Source organism: Botryllus schlosseri, chromosome 13 (assembly GCF_051294905.1).
Source record: "Botryllus schlosseri isolate E-star chromosome 13, Bs_hap1, whole genome shotgun sequence".
In the NCBI taxonomy this organism is placed as follows: domain Eukaryota; kingdom Metazoa; phylum Chordata; class Ascidiacea; order Stolidobranchia; family Styelidae; genus Botryllus; species Botryllus schlosseri.
The window spans coordinates 15,715,299-15,737,028 of record NC_137248.1 but is presented as its reverse complement, the minus strand read 5'-3'; the positions used below and the strand labels follow the sequence as shown (position 1 = coordinate 15,737,028).

At 41.8% G+C, this 21,730-nt stretch overlaps 1 protein-coding gene across 1 annotated transcript in view; it reads left to right on the top strand.

The window, feature by feature from the left end:
- LOC145453240 (uncharacterized) overlaps window positions 1-21,730 on the top strand; it is a 185,708-nt gene that overhangs the window by 7,509 nt on the left and 156,469 nt on the right. The gene's annotated exons all lie outside the window — the stretch shown is intronic.

Below are 21,730 nucleotides of genomic sequence, written 5' to 3'. Positions count from 1 at the left end.
GACGTTTTCTTGCTTAATAGCAATTTGGTCGAGAGACCAAACGAAATCGTCTCGTGAGCCTCACTTTATTAGGGGGTTTAATATCTACGGAAGACACCTAGCTTGAAATCCGCCAAAGAAACATACAATTGCAAAAAACTAATTTCTACTTAACAGTTCTGACTTCTGTACCATAAAAATCTAAAAACCTTGTGATCCCAGTATATCTTCCGATACAATGTCAAAGCCAGATTTTCCATAAAAAAATTAAGCCAGATTCCCCCCTAAAAATTTCAAATTTCCACCGGCTGGGAAACACTGAACTAACCTGTACACTGCTGAAAACATTGTTGCCAAATCAACAACAATAGCAAAAGCAGCACGAGTTCAATACAAAAATGCAACACTCAAAATGAGAGAAATGATATGGGAGTCAATGCCTCTTCATGGACAGCACAAGAAGTTAACTTCACAGCCCGGATATGATAGTCAAACTAAAAAAAAGAGACTGGTTATTCATTGAACTGGCTGTCCCAGCTGATCACAACATACTACAAAAAGAATCAGAAAAAACAATCGAAATACGCAGATCTCAAAATGGAATGTGAGAATATGTGGCAATGCAAAATAAACATTGTACCGATAATCATTGGTGCTACAGGGGTCGCAAGCAAAAAACTCATGAGACATATCCAACAGATTCCGGGTAACGTTCGATTCGACAAGATCCACAATATCACGTTATTGGGCACTGTGCATATTCTTCGAAAGGCCTTGAATGCACCACTGGAGTAAAATTACACTTGTGAATCACAGCACAATTTCTGTAATTTCGATTCTTCATTTTCAATCTTCTCTACCTCTGCACTGTAACCCTTGCCAATTCTTCATCTACTGCAATTCTGTAATCTGACTTCTCCATGTATTGCATAGGAATACCAATTTGACTGTATTACTGAAACTTTAAAAATTTACTCCAATCTCGCCATTTTCATTTGGGGACAGGTTGCTTCCCGGATTATGTGTGTATTTACCAGTACTACTGTGAATAAATAATATAATAATAATAAAATTTAGTATATTCTGGAATATATATAAAAGTATCTTGATGATCCGTGAAACCTCTCTCATGCAATCCCGGTAGACAGCCTACAAATGCAGCATTATGAGTGTGGCACTTTGCACATTTTGGTATATAATGCACGGTTTCCAACCTGCTTATTATCTCGCATCACTTGGAATCTCTGTACTGTAATATGATCGAATCATATTTTACTCAGAAGACTAATATTGTATCACAAAAATAACATTAATTCACCAGAACTTTAATATAATGAGAATTTTGCTTTTGCTCACTGTTCACCGTGGTAATTAGTCGATGCGCGTTGTGGGATTCTTAACAGCGCATCGGAATATGCACCAAATATGACGTCACCGAGAAGAAAGTCACAGTAATCGAGGCTAATAGTTGGGTCCGTACTATTTTTAGATTGTACGCGAACTCCTTTTGCTGCCCCAAACTAGCTTCTTACGATTGTTAAAATACAGTGTTCTTTTCAATTTTCTATTGCTGACGATAACCCCGACGAGTGTCAACCAAATATATGTGAGTATATTTCAATCTGACTATAATATACAATTGTATTACAAATTTACTTTCTTGCGTACTGGTACTAGAAATCAGCATCTATTTGTGGATTTGCTAGTTAACCATTCGCCATCGTTAGCTTCCAAAAAAGTTTATTTCGTGTTCAACTTCTTCCCATGCCATATTTACTTTATTTTCGATGTCTAAACCAATTTTGACTTATATGTAGAAAGATGTACAGTAGCATACTGCCGATGATATATGACAGACTATTTACTGACCCGAATAGCGGGCGTTCGAGTGACCGACTTTCAAGCATAGCGTACTTTGGATGGAGCAAAACGATGTTCGCAAATTGATTTGTCATTTCGGATACTTGGTAAACAGGGTGTAAGGCAGTGACGGGCAAAATACGGTCCGCGGACAGCTTCCCGTCTTGCATGATAATGTGGCCCTCGGCCGCAGACCGCCGAGATTCCCCGCTACTTGCGTAAACGTCATTGCATCGCGTCATTGCATCGCGTGTTGATTGATCAGAGAGAAGTAGACATGCTGGAGCCTGTATAACAATGCTGTTCTGAAATCCACCTTGTCTTCGCCATTATCGGCGAGATATGGCTTGACAATGACAATGACGTCGGTAAAATACGTTCATTAAATACGATTTATTCCTTGTATATGTGGATAAATGGGCGAACAGGGCCGTAACTGCCGCACCCCAAACCGAGCTCGAAGGGGGCTCGATTCAAAGGGCGCGATTTCAAGTGGCCAAGTATCTTAATTTTGGGGTAGTCTTCCCCCAAGAAAAAATACGCAAGATTTATAGAAATGGGCATATCGGCGTCGGCCATTACCGCGCCATGATGCACCAAGACATATAAAGTTTTAGCCCATGTAACATGCGACTCCAAGGAGTGTGCCAGAACGATCGACAGCGAAAAAACCTTGGCCGAAAAGGACTGCCCTTATGTTGACCGAAAACTTCGTTATATATACAAAATACACATAGGTTCATTTGTCCATATGCGCCAAATGACTGGCGCCGAATGTTTCTGTCTTGGCAATCTGAATCTCACAAGACAAATACCATCCCACAGGAAAAAATTATGCGCCAGGGAAGAAATGCCAATTTGAAATCGTGTGCGAGTTTTAGTTAAGTAGCCTACGTTTGGGCGATTCTATATTTTTGATATAGCAGACAGGAGGTCGCGAAATTACATCATGTTACGGATTCATACCAACTGGCCCTACAATTTCCATCACACCTCACTCAGTTCTACCGTTAAATCTGATCACGTGAGCAGAGAGGGCAAGAAATTGATAGCAATATATATGCAATTCCCGAACTTATTGACCGATATTATCATGAATTATCGAAAATTTTCGCGCTTCGCGATGGCTCGCTAAACAGTACGTCTAATTACGTGGCAAAAGCGAACAACGTAATTGGATGTAGGCTTTTCACCCTATGGAGCCCAAGACCCAGTGGTTTTTTTTGGGGGGGGGGGGCTGACGAAGTGCTGTTTCGTTCCTGCCAACGGGTATACCCCCGAAGATGTTTAATTATTATTGGGGGGTCCTAGCTTTTGAAACACACTTCACTCAGCTCTACCTGTAAATCTGATTGCGTGAGCAGAGAGAGGATAAAAAATGATAGCAATATGTATGCAATTCCCGATCATGTTTCGCGATTCGATCATGACTTATAGAATTTTTTCGCGCTTGGCGCGTTCAGGCGATAAAAGCTGGCCCAGCTAACGGCCCCCAATGTAGATGATAAGTAGCGGTAAACAGTGTATAACCTGAGGGGGGTCTGGGGTTCGGTTTATCATCATATGGGGGGCCCAGAACCAACGTTTTTTGGGGGGCCTGACGAAGTGCTGTTACGGCCCTGTGGGTGAATAATGTATCGATTCAGTAATCCGGCCGGCCATGAATAATGAGTATTTATTAACACACATAGTCCCGCTAAAGCTCTGTGCTGCGCTACAGCCCGCCGCCATTCAGTATACTGGTACGATAACATATATATGGCTATAAAACCAAGTTGAACCAGTGGTTGCTGATTGTCAATTGAATATCACTCCAATTTTAATATCACGGGCTCATGGACACATATATCATGGCTTGCGACGGATATCCTGATCATTGCGATTCCATGCGTGTAGCAGGGGATAGACGCAAAATGACTCACAGCTATTCATTAGAATTATGATCACAGATGACCTCACAATCAATCACCGTCGATTCAAAACTAACATTGATACCATTCAGAAGGCAGAATCGCTAATAGATCCGAAGAACTACAGAAATAGAGCAGAACGCCACGCATAAACTCGAGGGATGGTGCTTTGTGCGTTTTGTGTGATAACCTCAGAAATTTAGAGGTTCACGATCACAAACGAACTATAGATTACTAACCTACGTAGGTTAGTAATCTATAAACGAACCTGGGTAGGTGAAACTTTTTCATGTATTATCACGTCATTACAACATCTTTCGTTGAAATTCTGTGCGTTTCTACTTCGGAACACCATATGCATGGCGCTAGCAACATACAAGTCAATACAAAACGAGCATGAAACTAGCTACTCCCAAACATTTTACATCCTTTGTTACAAAAGGTTACTCGAAATATTCAGCTTTTATTTATGAATATTTCGTGACTCTCTGCTGTGATATTGACTCGCGATCACAAAACATCAATAACAATACACACTACACATATATAGGTAGTCAGCTAATGATTCCTATTCAACCGCAATCCATGAAATTTATTACAATACATTTCGTTTTCTAATGTAAAAAATCTAACAGTCGTACGTGATCCATCTTGATTTGATATGTTTGATGTATCATTAAAACCAATTCCGCGCAATTGGGTGTGCACTACTGCATAACTTGTGTCCAGGTGGTTCTTTCTTTATTGCTCATCCTTCGCTACCTGAAGTGCTTCGCAGTACACAAGGCTCAATATGTTGAGTGACGCGGTGGCGGTCGCCTGTTCTGTTGTTGTTGTAGTAGTTCTGGTTTGTTTATCGTTTATATTAGTATTTTATCAGGATTACGAGTAGGGCAGCGCCAAATCGCGTTCCTGGGTGATTCGATTCTGATTCACGTATTGCGCTTCGAGTCGAGTCGAGTATTCGAGTATCACTCATTATAACATCAAAACCGAATGTACTATGTCAATGATCAAATATGTATCTTTTATGCGACCACAAATTTCATAATGCCTGGTATCCGTTACATTAAAGATTCTTTGGCATTTTCTCGACCATACCATTTCATTGCGCTTGTTGACAATGTTGTGGGATGATCATGACTTCGCCAATGTATTATTTCCAGCAACGTTCGTAGCTTTGTACTATGTCTCGTATGCTGCGACACGGCCAATCATGGTTTCAAGGCTTCCTCAGTGGAAAATACTATCAAAACGATAATTCTCGTTAGTAAATTAACTTTCAGTTGCGAGGAGCGTATAATTTCATTCCTCGAAAAAATCATCTTTTACTAATCGACTGGAACCAATAAAATTAATACTCGATTCAGATTCGAGTACTCGAATCATTGTGTCCAGCCCGGAACCGTGAAACTGAGCCCTAGCTTTGTCCCATTTCCTAGTAGAAGTGATATATATAATATAATGTAATAATAAATTTGATGAAATGTGTATTGTCTTCGACCAATTACGACTTTTACAACGGACAAAACGTTAAATCAATTCGTCAATCACAAGTTGTCACACTGAAAGGGATCTGACTCAGCTAAGATAGTATCTGCTAATGTATTACACCCGTGAACGAAGAAAAAATAGCTTGCAGGCAGATTTTTGCGATACTAGTCAAAATCCACTATTCTGATGAAGATAATAGCTATAAATTACAACATTGATGAGTTAACTGAGTTTTGAACATCGTTCACCTCTTCATATCTATTTATAGAAGATCTGAACCTAGCCTACAGCTCAACAATGGCGACGTAATACTAAATAAGCTTTGTGTTCTTCATTATGTAGTACAGTTTAGCCCTGCCCCACTCCTAACCCATCCCCACAGAGGGTTATCATCGATGATAGCGAAAATCTATTGACATGTTTGGAACCAGCGTCGTAAAATTAGCCAACAGCAATGAAAATATCAAGATAAACTAGACTTTCGTCAAATTTAATACGCAGAGTAAGGGTTATTGCATGTATCACTACTAATTTCTTATCTATTGTCACTCCGCGCACGTAGTCATCAATCGTAAAACCTCATGCATGAGGTTCTCGCGCATTACATTTGGGCAGGTACATTGGCTCGCATTTGTACCCCGGGGATCAGATCGCAGCGACAGCGTTATCCGGGGTTGCACATTAAGACGCCCGAGATATCGACACTGTAGGTTTTGTCCAACATGGCGATGAACTGTGTGTGAGTGGGGGGGGGGGCATGATCGCAGGTGCACCGGAATGTTACAGCACTTGGTGTTGTCGCATTTCTGTCTTGAGAGAACGAAAACCATAGATCTGCGGCAACCCGACTGAGAACAATTGCTCTAAGGGCTCTATGAACTCAAGGATAGCCGTGATCCTTCTTCTAAATTTTGAGTCCGCAGGCAAATCCAAGAAGCTCTCCATAATATCGCAGAGCTGTAAAATCGTATTGTAAGTATACTGAGTTATCGTCATAATCGTGTTGTGTTACATAAGTAAGATGCTTGGCTTTGGTTAGGCCGTCATTATGCTGCTGCGGTAATCGGTGAAATCGAGTTTTACGCCCCTGTGATATCAACGGTTTTTTAGAAAGACTGTACAAATTATCCACGAGAACGAGCAATACACAGCGTCGGTAATCACTGTGAGACGGATTATCTCTCGCAATCGATATTGCCCTGAAGACGATCCATGTCATCATCGATAAAATATCATCACAGCACTCTTCGTTAGCTCCGGCTTCGCATATCCTTGTTCCATCATTGCGAAGTCGTTGCACTTCGAGGGATATGTTGTACTAGTGGTGGTGGTTCCAATGCAAAAGCTTTCAGTGTAGGTACGACTCTGGCCGTTGATCTTGACTCCCGGACAGAGTGCGGCGATGTACGTCGCATATTCCACCATTCGAAACTAAACACAGTAAATAGTTTCAATCTGTCCCAAGACCTAAGACCTTAATAGAAACTACATTATCATAACCAGGCCCAGTGCCAACAGAGACATCTCAAGAAAATGCGAATAATATACATCACATGCCAAAATGCCAGCTTATTTGAAGGAAATTAGAACGGATATAAATTTAGGTTTTTAGCTGTTTTGCTGTTTGAAGTCATCTATGAAGTACACTTGAATACAGTAGGCTAGTTGACGCCGAATAGATGTCGAATGTATTTGCCAAGAAATTTTATTAACAGTGGCCGATTGCGATTGACGCTTTCTGATGTCAGACTAATAACAATCCCCTTATAGTCAACTCACCTGTATGTATCCCTCTTCAACTACATTCTTTAGAGAGCTTTTGTACGTTACCGACACTGTTGTGTTATTGTCCGTGTCCCAAACTATTGGTATAGCAGGACCGTCGTCCGACCCATCAACCGCGTATGTAGCTGATTCCATCGTATAATTTCGAGAGAATAGATACCTGAGATTGCCTCCGTACGATTGTAAGAAGTCGTTTTCGGTGTGGTATATCAGCAACGCTCTGTAATATACAGCAAACACATTACGTTATTGTTCTTTGCGTTGTGGGAGCCCGTGATCAAGTAGCCTAGGCCTAATGCAGGGGTGGCCAACCTTTTTGACCAAAGGGCCACATTCCTTTGACGAACCATCGCGCGGGCCACTAGCCGCGCGAAGCGCGAAAATGTTTCAAAGTTTGTAGGTCAATATTATTGTTGTATTGAGTATATTAAGGGTGTGCTGTATATTTCTGGGCTCAGTTTGCGTGAACTGGACTATTCGGCTCCAGGAAATATCGATATCAAAATCTTCGGCCAACATGCGTCATTCATTTTATGCCTATGTTTCATCGTCGACGGTCTTTCTGTGAGCGCAAACGCAAAGTCGCATATTGAACTACACTTTCTCTCGTAATTGCGATTATAATTAGACTTGATCTGGTACATTGGGCGTTCTTTCATTTTCAGGAGGGATTACAATATTAAAAGCAAGAAATCGAGTGACAACATATTGCGGGAAACGGGAAGAAAATTTTTACTTCATGAAAATATACCGCATAATATTCTGCTTTGATGTAATGTACGAAGATCTACCAAAATTTGACTTGCTTATATGAATCTGCCAATGCGCGGAAACTGTTATTTTAGTCATCACATCCCCAGTGTTGCGGCCAGACTAATCAAATTTTCGGTGGGCCTTGCAAGTTAACAATCTGGGCAATACATTTTTGGTAATATCATTAATTTCTAAAATTCCCTCTCGGGCCACTCAAAACCTTCTCGCGGGACACGGGTTGGCCGGCCCTGGCCTAATGCATATTGGAGCCAAGTGGATAGGATCTGAAAGGGACACTGATTTTGATTGGCCAGTGGAATCTGGCAAGTGGAATGGAATATCATGAGCCATCACAACACGTCGCTACCATGTATTCATGGTATCACCATGACATTAGTAATTCTATGCAGCTAGACTTGTACAAACTACTGGATTTTCAAATAACGCAACTAGAACTAGAACTAGAACGACTCGTTGTTTAAAACTCGCAACAATAACCATAACTACACGACTCGGTTTTGAAAATCAGCAACTAGATCTAGGAGTAGAACTACTCAAGAACCGTTAGTTAGTTGATCATCAACTAACTAAATTTTTAGTTAGTACAAGTCTGCTATGCACGCAATGCGACAGTAATGACTCGATAGAACGATATGCGGTCAATCACTCATTCTTATCAGTCATCGCAGGCGATCAGCCGTCACCAGGATGCAACTGGTAATTGGTCCGCTAAATATGTCTTATTACCGTATTATTTAGCGTGAGTTTTCCTGTGTATGCCTACTACAACTATTTTCAAAATCAGCGAAATTTACCTTTATCATATATCATACGCGTCAGGTCAATACGTCGGAAAGGAAATGAGTCACATGCACCGATGGAACCACACATTATCTAACATCTGAATGACAGAAGCGCATAAATATAATAACGAACGTTAGCACAGAGATTTACGTATGCCATACTATTTACATGAAACCTATCATACGAACATGAAATGGCTTAGGCTCACGATATCTAATATTGTATCGATAGACAATAGAGAAACCTTTCAGCGAATTGCGTTAGCGGAGTACCATTCGGCACATGCCAGATCATGACGTTTGTCGCATTCGATGCAAAGTATGCGGGATTCTTGTAGTCATCCCTCGCTGCTGAAGTCGATATTCCAAAGGTATCTGTATTTTCCCAGACGCTAGAATAGGCCGCGGTCATTCCTTGTCTACTTGACCATCTATCACCAGTAGTACATTTCCCATAAATATCATTCTCATGGACAGAGGCGACAAGGGTCCAGCCCCCTCCTGCCGTCTTCATGTCGCAATAGGTTTGGAACACGTTACCCTGAAGAAAACAAGAAACGAATGGTGGGGCATGATCGACCCAATACTTTGTATTGTCTACTGATACAACCAATGTTATTTGCTAAGTCAATGATTTTGCGTCATTGTTTTTGTCTATGACTGGACACATGCTTTCAGATCCTGGAGAAGGCTTGTACATGTGAAACAAATCAGCACATCATGTAGCGAATACACAGCATTTCGAAAATTCGTTTGTAAAAATAAAGACTTTCGTACTGACCGCGGACATGCATTATACCTACCTCGAGATCCACCAGAAAATAAAGTCCGTTGACAGACGACGTGTTTTGCTGTTTGATTTTTTCACAACTGGATGCAGGGTTTGTGATCATGCCCGGTATGTGGAAGTCTGAGCGGAAGAAAGGGTATTCAAATGAATGTTTAAAAAACATTTTGGTACTAGTGAAATAAGTACCCGGAGTTACTACGGCAATAGTTGTTGCATCAGAAAGTGGGTGTGTTGTAGGATTGGAAGTGTTGCACATATACATTGAATTAAGGGTGGAAGAATCACTAGGTCTAGTACGGAACAAGTGAAAAAAACCACCCTGCCATATGAATAGCACGGGATCAAATGGGAGAGAATCGTAGAGTTATGAGTTGTCAAGAAAAACGACGTTAGCCCCGCACATGGCGGTAGGGATCTGATAGTCCACACATGTTGTGCTGTTTGCCTACGCAGATCTACGCAGGCCGTCAAAGAAGGACATACAATGTACTGCGCTTGGTCCCGCCAGGGGCAGTACACAAATGTCACACGAATAAACACCACAAGCATTTCCGATGAGACACCTGAACAAAACAGACCAAAACGTCAATATTCGAGCCACAAGCGGTGCTATTGTAGCGATCATGGTTCCAGCCGCGGTTCCATCGTCTGGACCGCTCAGTTCTGGTAGAATAAAATCATCCCAAATTAATACCCCGGTTCTGACCGAGCTACGTAGAATGTCAAGTCCAGTATTAAAAGCGCGGGTGCGCAATACGTTCGAAACTGAGCCCTATACGCAACCAATCCGTGTAATCAATCGTCTCGTAACAACAACTCAATACCATGACGAAGTGCCTGACACAATACAAGTGACCAGAAAAATCGAAACGAACAACTACGTCACAAGCAAGAAACACTTCAGCACCAGGGCGGACTACCATACCCGAGATCAAGGTCGGAAGGTAAGTACCAAATTAACCAGATTCATTTCGTCAGGGGATGGCCAGAATGTTCCAACAACATTGGGCCGAAACGACGTGACGGAGAGCTGGACGCCAACTGCGAACATAATATTTGCGACGATTAGACCAGGGACCAAATAATAATAATAATACTATTCGCAACGACCACAGCACATAACATAGTGCTGAGAATATCGAGTTGGTCCAAGTACTGCAAAAACAGTACTAGAAAATATATTAGGGGTGTTACTCGTCGTAATAACCAGTAAACGTAAATAACAGCTATTGCTTTGCAGGACAAATTAAAATCGTCAATAATAAAGACGAAATAATTGAACTAATGAATTAATAATTGTATTTCTTGAAGGTGGGGGAGATTGTTGGTGTTAATTTTATGTCCGTCTACCGTCTGAGCGATATTATTTTCAACTATGGAAGCTTTGAAACCTCCATTTGCCACATCGCAACATATTAAGCATTCAGTACAAAGCTACGCAATATGCACGTTATTGGAATGGCATATCTATGAAGACGTGTGTGTTCACATCACAGTCTGACGATCACTTTTGGTCAAAGGTGAACGCACACAGTGGGAATGTGCACTTTTGAATCCAAATTGAAATGAGCTGACATTATAATGTAGAATTGCGTGATCTAACAAACCGCAAAGTTACGGAAAACACTAGCTTTGAATGCTCACGGAAAATATATCTGTTGCAGCGGACTTTGCTTGACGAATATGCTAATAAATAGAAAAATCTTGAAAGGCTCGCTGAACTAATAGTCGTTAATTTAATTGCCCAAGTGACTAAGAAGTAACCCCACCAATGTCTACCATACTGGTCCCCCAAACATTCGGTAACTTACTGCTTTATCAGTAACTCGTGAATTCTAACTATTGGCTAGCGAGTGAATAGTTGTGGCCAAAAAGTATTAACAGCAATTCTAAATTGTTATCGTGGTCGGTGTTGTAAGCTGCATGAATGCAGGTGGTTATGCGTGCATACCGCATCACCATTTGCATCAGATATTTCGGAACCAGTGGGTAGGTTTTTGTGTCGGGTGAGTTGATTTTCCAACACTTCTGTCAATTTGGTTTTTACAACTACTGCTGTCTAACGACACGAAGTGAATACCGCTTGTTTCGCGGCTTTGGTTTAGTATAAGTAAATTGCATTACACAATGCGCTACATCGTGCATTCGAGTACACAAATAAGAGTGGTAATTCTGACATATGTCAGTAACAAAACAGTATGTACATAGCACCAGTCACGACTGCGCGTAAGATCAATAATTGAATTAAAGTACCGATTTCCACAAAAATTACCGGAAATCTCTTGTGCGGTGCAGGCAGTTATGAATAGGTATTCTGTTGAAAGGCCATAAAGTAGTATAGCTCAAAATGGTAGAATGCGAACTATCAACAACTTACCCTTTGCAGTTTAGGCAAAAAAGTACATGGTTTTACAATAACAATAACTAGAATTAATATGCGTGGTGTCGACCATATTTTGAATTTGAACTGTGCAGATTCCACACACATTGTAAATGTATTATGTACTATAGCAACATTTGCGCCTGTCACGAGAAAAAGGTACATTTTGGAATAGCTGAATAGAGGGGTAGTTGCGCTTGGCATGGCTTGTCGGGGTTGTGTGACGCCGGATTAGTGCGGGCGTGCGGTTGCGTCGCGCATAGTGGGTTCTGTCGCGTTGAAGTTTTGCGGCCGTGGAAAGATTTAATGTTCACCAAAATCTATTGAAGTCTAAATATAGATTTATCTTCGAATATTGGAACGGATAAATAACAACACCATTAGCCTACTGAATTAGTCTACCTTGGTAATTGATGTTGTCTTATGGTGCTCGACAGAAGGGGCTTTGTACCTAAATGTTACGTGGCAAGGAAGGGTTCAGTCGCCTAGCATTCCGTGGGTGATTACCGCTGTCGAGCCCACTGGTTTGTTGCTCGCTGTCTTTCGATTGGCGATGGTGGCGTGGATAGAGATACCCAAGTCCTAACCTCGTTACGACCCTTTGAAAAGTTACTGAACCTCGTGACAGATTCTGCGGACAACTTGCCCCAAACAGGAGTGTTTTCCGCTAATTTGTAGAACTTGGATTGACTAATAATGTGTGAAAGGGCGATATTGTGAGTCAAAATCATACACATATGATGATAACTACACTATATACACGAAAAACCACGTTTTGAACGAAGTAGGTTTTAGTAGTTTCGGGCGCTAGAGAGTTAACAGTGACTGTTACAAGTATAACATCGGGGTTTTTAAAAATGGAGAAGTTTTTTTCTGATTTCGGCCCTGGTTAATTCTGTGGAAAGTAAATTTAATTCGCGCGAACTGGCCGAAGATTGCGGCTTGCGTAACAAGCACAAATGCGAATTGCAGAATAAGCAAAAAAATGTGAATTGCGTAATAAGTAAAATTAAGAATTATATAACTAACAAAACTACGAATTGCATAACAAGAGAAAAAATAATTGATGTAACTAAGGAAGTTGCGGATTGGGTAACAGAGCCAAGTGCTGTTTATGTAATGCGTCAATATGCGAATTTGGAATCAAATTGCGAAACTTTTGCAAAATAATTTTGCAGAAGGCGGTGGGAATTGCAATGTTGTAATGGCGTAATGACGCGCAGGAAATTATTAACTATAAGCGAAATGGTACGATCTTGCTCAATTGATGGTTTAATCACTCCATAGGACGCCTTATAGGGGCAGAAAATTTGCCTAATGAATGTTCGGATGTGCGTCAGCCCCTACTTTCCGAAAGTAATTTATTGCTCGTAAAGACGGGGGGCGGGTGCAGGCATGTCAACGATCTTCCGCTCATAACTGAATATAACTCGAAGCGCAAGAACAGAAAATTCAGTTCACCCTACACAGAGCTGAACGGCATAAAGAGTCTAGAAAGTTAGCAGGGTTTGAAAAGAAGTTGACTAAGATTAATGACAAGTTAGTCAAATTTTATAGAACAATAGCACTGGGACATTCAATGGAGTGTGAAGGGTAAATTTTAGACGCAATGACAGAGTCTCAAACTGTTCATTTATAGATAACTGACTTTTGCATCATAGTTAGCCTATTTATATACGATCCCAAACGTATGGTGTGTCAAAATAACAAACCTTAATATACTTTGGTCACAATAGTACAAACTGTAAATCTGATTTTATCGCATAATAACTGAAGCAGTCAAACCAAATGTTACTAAAAGCAGAGAGTCAATATAGCTGTGATACTTAGGCCTATATCTGACATGTTCGCAGATTAAACTCAAGCATATACGGTTATAAAAGTAAGCTCACTTTTCGATACTGAGGGGAGAGAAACTAGTACAAACTATACATTTATAACCGTAATACGATATTTAACTACTGAGTATAAATAAAAGTAAGCTCACTTTTCTATACTGAGGGGAGAGAAACTAGTACAAGCTATACATTTCTAACCGTAATACGATATTTAACTACTGAGTATTCACCCGCTTCCTGACATTTCTCCTCTACAAGATAAATTCTGGCTACTACAAAATTCAGTACTCCGTTTGACGCGGACGCTAATACCATTGTTGATATGAATTAAAATGAATCTTCTGAAATGCAAGGCAGTAGAATTTAATGACAAATATAACGCAAAGAGCATATCACTATAGAGAGTACGTCCTTGAAATCTATCTTTATCACGTGACCAACAATGCAAAAGACATTGCATTGATTTTTAGTAGCATGTATACGCATGTGAGCAATAATCTTGAACAATAAAATTCTAGAAGAACAAGCTAATATCACGAAGTTTGGAAACCCATATGGAATATGGTCTGACTCTTGCTTCACCTGACTTATTGTCAGAAGTTGACAATCTTTCGTAAAGCAAGCTGCACCAATTATTGCATTCATTCTGCGTTGCTGAAGTATAAATGCTTGTGTCTTGCGGTTGGGATGATTGAGATTGCATCAGATAGTATAATATACTGATATAAGCATAAAATATACCATGCAATAAAATTTCGGCCCGCCAAACACTCGCTCACTCATAATTTTGCCTGTGTCTATTAAAGTACTGCCAATCCCTGCTAAAGACGTTTGCAAATACAATCATTTGCGGCACATAATGACAGTAGGTCTGGAATTTTATGATTTATGGTATCAGCCTGCTGCCGACACGTTTTGCTATTATAGCTGTTCCTTACATATAAACTGAAAATGGCATCTTCGCCGTATGATTTTGGCATCTGATTCCAATATCCTTTTGGGCATTGCTTGCAATGGCATAATATGACGCATTGCAGCGTATCGGTTGGAATCGCCACACTGGGGGATTCGATTTAGCCTGTGGCAAACTACTGGGTTCTATGCTGGGTTTATAGTTTTATAGGACAGATACCATGTCACCATGCAGTCGCAAGTGATCTCAAGCATCACGACTGTTACTAAGATTAATGCGTACATTGCGGAAATAAAATGAATACGTTAATCCGTGATACTTATATTCTTCGGCATTACCGGTCATCGCAATGACTTGTGATTAGGGCTGGTCCATATCAAGTATGTGAGTGATTCGATTCGGAATGGAGTATATATTAGGCTTCTGGTATAATCTGTGCATGTTCCCGCAAATAAGTTCATGATTATTACACACCGGACACTCAAACTTTGGCACACTGATATTAAAGGTCAATTGGTTTTTTTCACTTAGTCTAAAGTTCTAAAACATTAGCTGTGCTTTTGCGTACAGCTTGCTTCGTCGTGTCCTAATTTAGGCATTTTGGCACAATAATTCAACGCCAAGTATTTGCGACAACGAGGTCCGAGCCGCATAGACAACTCCCAGGGGTGTCAAACTCAAATTACGTTGCGGGCCGGATAATTGTTGAACAATAACGACTTTGCGCAAGACGCCCTATCTAGAAAAAGGACTTGAAAGTTAGGAATGCGCTAGTCATATGTATGTGACGATTCCTACATCGAGGCGCAACTATTCTAGTTTGTGTACGTTGAAATTTGATGAGCTACGAATTTATTGATCCGCTTTAATGTGTGAAAGCTACGACTATCAAAGTCGTACCGTTCTCAAGCCTCCCTTATGTGCCAAGATGCTAACATAAATATAATACGGTGGACTGTTCACAATTCAATAGCGTGGAAACGCCGGTGTAAGTTCGTGCCTTTCCGAAACGAGCCGCACTGTCACTGAGTCTCAAATCCATAAATCCACGCTCCATGGCTTGTAGCTATACGAAGTAAAAGGTCGTAAATTTAAGCTCTCAACTACAGGCACTGCAAATCTTATATTTCAGAGAATGCCTACACTGCCCCTCCAAATTGTTAAGGTAAGGAATCATAGTAACCGAAAAAATAAAGGTGACTTCTGTAGTCATGAGGCTGCCCATATGAGCCGTTAATAAGAATAATTGCCGTTGCGTAAGCAACAGATATAATCACCCTAAATAACTCTCAATAGAATTAAAAACAAAAATTCTTATTTACAATAGAAAAATACACACATCAGTTTTTGCGAAATTGATGTGTCGAATATTGAGTCCCAGGGTTCACGCTTTCGTTTCATGAGATCGATTGCGTCAACGCTAAATTAACAGAACGTGTTCGAACTTTATAATTGCCGATACTCACTATCGTATTGAGTTAACAAAAATGCCGCCATTTTGTATTTCGAATTTGTGCATGCTGGGTTAATGAATGAACAGTCGAATATGCTTTGTAGATTTAGCCGTTGTGTTGATAGCACTTTGTGCTTATCTGGAATTGTCGTATGCATGTTAGTAGTTAGCTATACCATCAGGTTGCTTTACCGAAAATGGCGCCACCATTTTTACATGTATGCGAATTTTTGCAGTGAGTTGAAGTATATATAATATATTTGTGTATGCATAAATATGCCATGTATGGTGCCCACATGAATTGTGCATTCAGTTGTAATATCCAATGACTACCAATGCAGACATCATGAATGTGTCCTCTAGTTTTGGCTAATTTCTGGCTCTACCAATGTAAAGCCACCAGCAGTCCAGCACTCTCGAAACACAGCCCAAAACGAAGCATCCAGTATCAGACTATATCCAGAAAACAGGACATTGACGATTTATTGCGGAAGGGCCTGACATCTTTTGGCATTGAAGGGTGATGTTCGGATGTCCCTCTGGAAGCTCTTAGCCTTATAATGATTGGATCGGCTGCTTGCCACAGTTGCAAAGTATACAGAACTAAAGCAGTGCGATAAAATAGGATTGACTGCTAGCCGAAGTTGCAAAGTATACAGAAATGGAGATGCCCAATGAAATGTGCTGGAATAGCTCCATGAAGCCGATGAACTAAAGACGAAAAGAGCCAAGAGCGTAGAGATATTGCATTCGGAATGTCTACCTACGACGAACCCTCAACAATCCCCGCGTTATGTTGGAATGCCCGATCCCCGAATCGACACGAAAAGTACTTGGTGATTATAAGATGTAAAGTACTCAAACAAGGGGTCGGTTTCTGGACTGATTTCGGTTCGATAGCTACAGCTGGAAGACTGGGAAACTCCTATAAAACACGATGGTCCGCAAGTTGGTCAACTTGAACTCTGAGTGTATTTTTTGTAACATCTATTGGCATGTTTCTTGTATATTGCATATGCTTGTGTGTCGAGGCAGGAAAGGCCTTCACATTTATATGTGTAAACTAACCTTGGAGTATTGAAAAGTTATCAATCATGCATGACATATTTATAGGCCTAGCTTTTACTCGTATTCTGATAGACCCGTACGGGACGATGTATATAGAAGCGCCCTATTTTTGTGTCCATAATTGGTTGATAATGATTGGAGTATTTGGTTGTATTAAGCTTCTAGATTATCAGTAGATAAAGGTAGGTTAAAATTCTGGACCCCAGGGTCATTGTTAACTTGAGAAGAAACAATCCTACAACTGTTGTTGCTCCAATCACCATTTACAGACGTCGTCAGGATACTAAAGCAAACGAAAGGCAACGCTTTACTAGGAAGTAACCCGAACAAGTGTGGACTACTCGCATAACAATCGTTGTGGAGCTGCACTATAAAAACAAAATTGGTGGCCAGTACGGGGAATACTTCCGGTGTTCAAACGTTGACCGATCGATGCTTTCAAAGACGACCATCGTAAAACTTGTACTTGTTGTATCCTTGCTTTCCTCGTCTGTATCTCTCCTGATAATATTGGCAGCAATTTATCTGCACGTATCGCCTGGAGCGTTTTCTAATCTGTTGAACGTATTTTTGGGATCAAATAGCAGCGAACCCACTGCTTTCGTCAAAACCACGAATACGCCGCCAGGACCTACAGTCTTTTTCAACGCATCCTCGCCTGATCTAATATTTGTCAACAGTACTTCCTCTAGTCAATAGAGAGTACTATGCGAAGAATATTGAAAGCATTTAAAAGGAAAAGGTCGTCAGAAGCGACAAATGAACTTAAACAGGGCATTACCTTGCTTAAAGCAACACAAAAACGCCATGAAGATGTACGGCGACAAGAAAGACAACTTGCTAAAGATGTGGCTGAACAAACGGAGCTATTAAAAGAAGTAAAGACAGCTCTACCGGAGACCATGAAAGGGTTAGAAAAGGCAAAGAAAGAGGTTCGAAAAACTCAAGCGGACCTCAAAGCTGTTTGCGATGCCACAACAAAAGTTAGCGGGAAGTTCTCCACCGACGTGCTGAATGACATCCTTACGTCAGAATTTGAGCTCGGAAAGTCGCATGCACAGGCTACACGAGATAGCATCCAATCTCCCGTTTTTACAGTAGCTCCAACTGCACCAGAATATGACCCTCCGGCTTACGTTCCTCTCACTGAGCAGCCGTCTGGTAACGTAAAACAAGGACCAACGATGACGGTTCGCAAGGGTCTGGATTGTCATACTGTAACGGCCGTCTATCCTAAGCTACCACGTTCTGACTCGACCTCGTTGTCAGACTCTCGAATGGGAACGGCACCATGCTTCCACGTGGGAAGTGGTGCACGCGCCAAACAGAATAAGCAAAACCCCGTGGAAATGCCAAGCTTCATTAGACTTGGGGGGAACGAGCTCGAACCCCCCGTTGCGTCAAAACCAAAAAAGAATCCCTTCGATAAATATATGGGGTATCGAGGATGGCAGGAACGTCGTAACGAGGAGAAGGATTCTCGAAGACGAGCGGGAAGTGCGGATGGCGAATCCCGACGGGTGACCTTCCAAGAACAGGGTGATACTAGAGAAGATGCGGAAGACACTGGAGACGACGATTACGATGCTCGTATGCGATTATTGGCACGAGAAATAAAGGAGATTGGGAAGTCTCTCCGAAGTTCCGAAAATTCGTCGGATGAAGATACGGATGAGGGCCGACCTAACAACCCGAGTTATCCAAATATGCCTCGTTTTACCTCTACTCCTAACGATCGTAGCAGAAGGTCGGGTCAACAACAGCCGCACCAATATCCCGGGGTTTCGGCCCCGGTGCTCAACGTGTCTGCTAAAATCCAATCAGAAAAAGAAATGCTTCAGCTAATTATGGACCCTGGAGACATGCCACTGCTAAAATGGATGGAGAATTCGATGCGACGAATACGCCACGGTCCCGGAAATACGGATGTGGATGTTATTTTGGCTAATGCGATGCAGAAGAAATTGCGGGCGGCTAGCAGACACAAGCATGCTACCCAACTGGGAAATTTTTTTAATACCAATTCGGGGGAAGCGGAATGGGAATCGGTGATGCGATCTCTTTCCTTATCCAATCCCCAGGGTTTGGTAAATGATGAGAAGATCATTGGGGATTTCCGCAGAAATTATCGCTGGGAGGATGAGCCGCTACCTCTGCTGAATAGCGCTTTGAAGCAACTGGAAATAGACATGGATAGTAAAATTAAGAAAAATCCGGACGGATTACGTCTTTTCCGAAATCTACGACAGCGACTTCCAGAAGCGCTCAGACTAATGTTACGAGGATGGGAAGAGGAAAAAACCTGGCGAAACGTTGCGGAGGAGCTACAATTTGTTTGGAACTCCGAGTTTCTGGATGAACAAGAGACGCGCCCTAGGAACCAGGAAACAGAGGAAGTGTGTGACACAAAGCCATCTTTACCGCCTGCACACTCGTCCCGAGGTAATAGCCAAGTGGCTTGGTCGGAACCTCAATACCCTGATCATCCACGTCGATACGATGCTTCATATTGGACGGATAATGAACTGAATCAAGGTATTCGACTCTCGATCGCTTGCGGGAGCTGATTGATCCGGTAAATCAGCTCCCAGATAATTTATTACCCCAACACACAAAAACTGTACATAACTATTCTTTACCCTTATTTACATTTCTTGATACGCCGGATGACCCATTACAGCCCGATTTACGAAATTGTTCGGAGACAAATTGTTGTATTTGATTGATACAATGACGGGCTCGAAATTCCTAGCTGACACGGGAAGCATCCTCAATTTGATAATGAAAAAGGTCGTTATTACTAAATACCCACAAAGCTGGGAGGAACGTCAACCAATAGACATGGAATTGACAGGAACAGGTGGCTCGTCCCAAGTTGATTCCTTAGTAGAGATTAATTTTGATGGTCTGTCCGTTCCATTTGTGACCGGATTAGGAGTTCCACTTAATATCATAGGGTTGAAATGGATTGAACAAGTACAGCAATTACCAAGCATAGTAATTGGGTTGAAAACACCGTCTAATGCGATTGAAGAGTTGTCTTTAGTAACTCTACAATCTACATGATGGGATTTCATGAGATCAACGGGACGGAACCAAAGTCGGAGCAGTCCTCGCGACACTGTAACCGATGATGGGGTTGATGGAAGCTGCAAATCAAATAAGCGTCGAGCCGGCACGCTAGCCGTCGCCGCTGGCCGTTGCCGCTGGCGCAAGTACCGAGATGGTAATCACCACTGGTGCGAACGACGAGTTGAAAATAGCAACTAACGTCACACAGAACCCATGGGAAACTATTGGTGTTGAGACAGAAATGCCTGCTAACACCGTTAATGAAGACGTCGAGCGTGGAATCCCCGCTGGCGTAAATAAGGACCTGTACGAGAAAACTGGTCCCGAAGGCTCTTGCGGATGCACTTGTCCGGATAACTGTAAAAATCCGGCCCATAGATGCATGGCGACTGCCACAGCTGACATCGAACGAAGAATTCCGATGGCGAAAATAAAGGCCTGCACGAGAAAACTGGTCCTAAATGCTTTCGTGGATGCACTTGTCCGAATAACCTTAATGAATCGGCCCATAGATGCATGACGACAGCCACAGTAATGAGTACTTTCCCAAAAGGTTCAAACGAAGCAGCGATTGCCGGTCAACCGGATACACACCCGGTCATGTCCGACAAGGAGTCTGGGGATTTTAGGATGCACGTCTCCCCAGAAAAAGGGTCCCCGGCGGAAAAGGAGTCCGTCGGCGTGACGGTAGGTGCGGGCACGCACCGAGATCAGAGGCCTACATCGAAGGACCTCGCCCTCTCTCCACCAACAACAGAACCCCGTTCATCACGAGATTCCCATTAGCCAATGGCTGGCCAAGTTACCACAACAAGGGACCAGTCCAAGCGTTAAGACGGAACTCAAGAGTCTCACCATCGCCATGATCTTTGTAATGACTCAGTGGATGAATATCATCCCTGGGAAGGAATTTGCGGCGTCATTAGAAAGAAAATGGGGATGGAAATGAGAATTGAAGAAATCACGTACGTCATGAAAAGGTGCGACAGAGCAATAGTCTCGAAAAATGGATTGGCGGCCGCCCATGGACATACAAAGGGGACGCCTCCTCAATACTGTAAATATGAAGGTAACGAGATATTGTACCACATGACGACTGAAAACAATGCAAGACAGATAATGTCAGCAGGCATTGAACGAATGAACAGGAGATTCGTTCATTTGAGCAAAACGATTACGAAGAGAAGCAAAACACGGAATGTGGTAATTTGTATGAAAGCAGCCGATATAAGGAATAAAGGGCTCGTGCTGCTGCAATCAAACGTACAAGAAGTGGTGTTGTGCGAAGGCCCTATACCACCCGCGATCATACAAAAGATGTAAAGCTGCTTTTGGCAGAGTGTAAATATGTGATATAATAAGGGTGATTGGACAAAAATCCCTATAATGGGAGCAAACGGACAAAACTGAAACGTTGTAACTAGAAAAAATGCTGAGTCAGCATATCTCGTGCGGAAAAACGAGAGAACAAGAAGAAAAAAGAATAAGTGATAGAATAAACAAGGAGATTGAATTAAATGATCATGGGGAAACATGATAGATGACGTCAATCATTCACACGAGTGAAGCGGGCATATAGTTCACTAGTTCCAACATTTTAACCCCTGACGCTCTTGCCTCGCCACACAAACT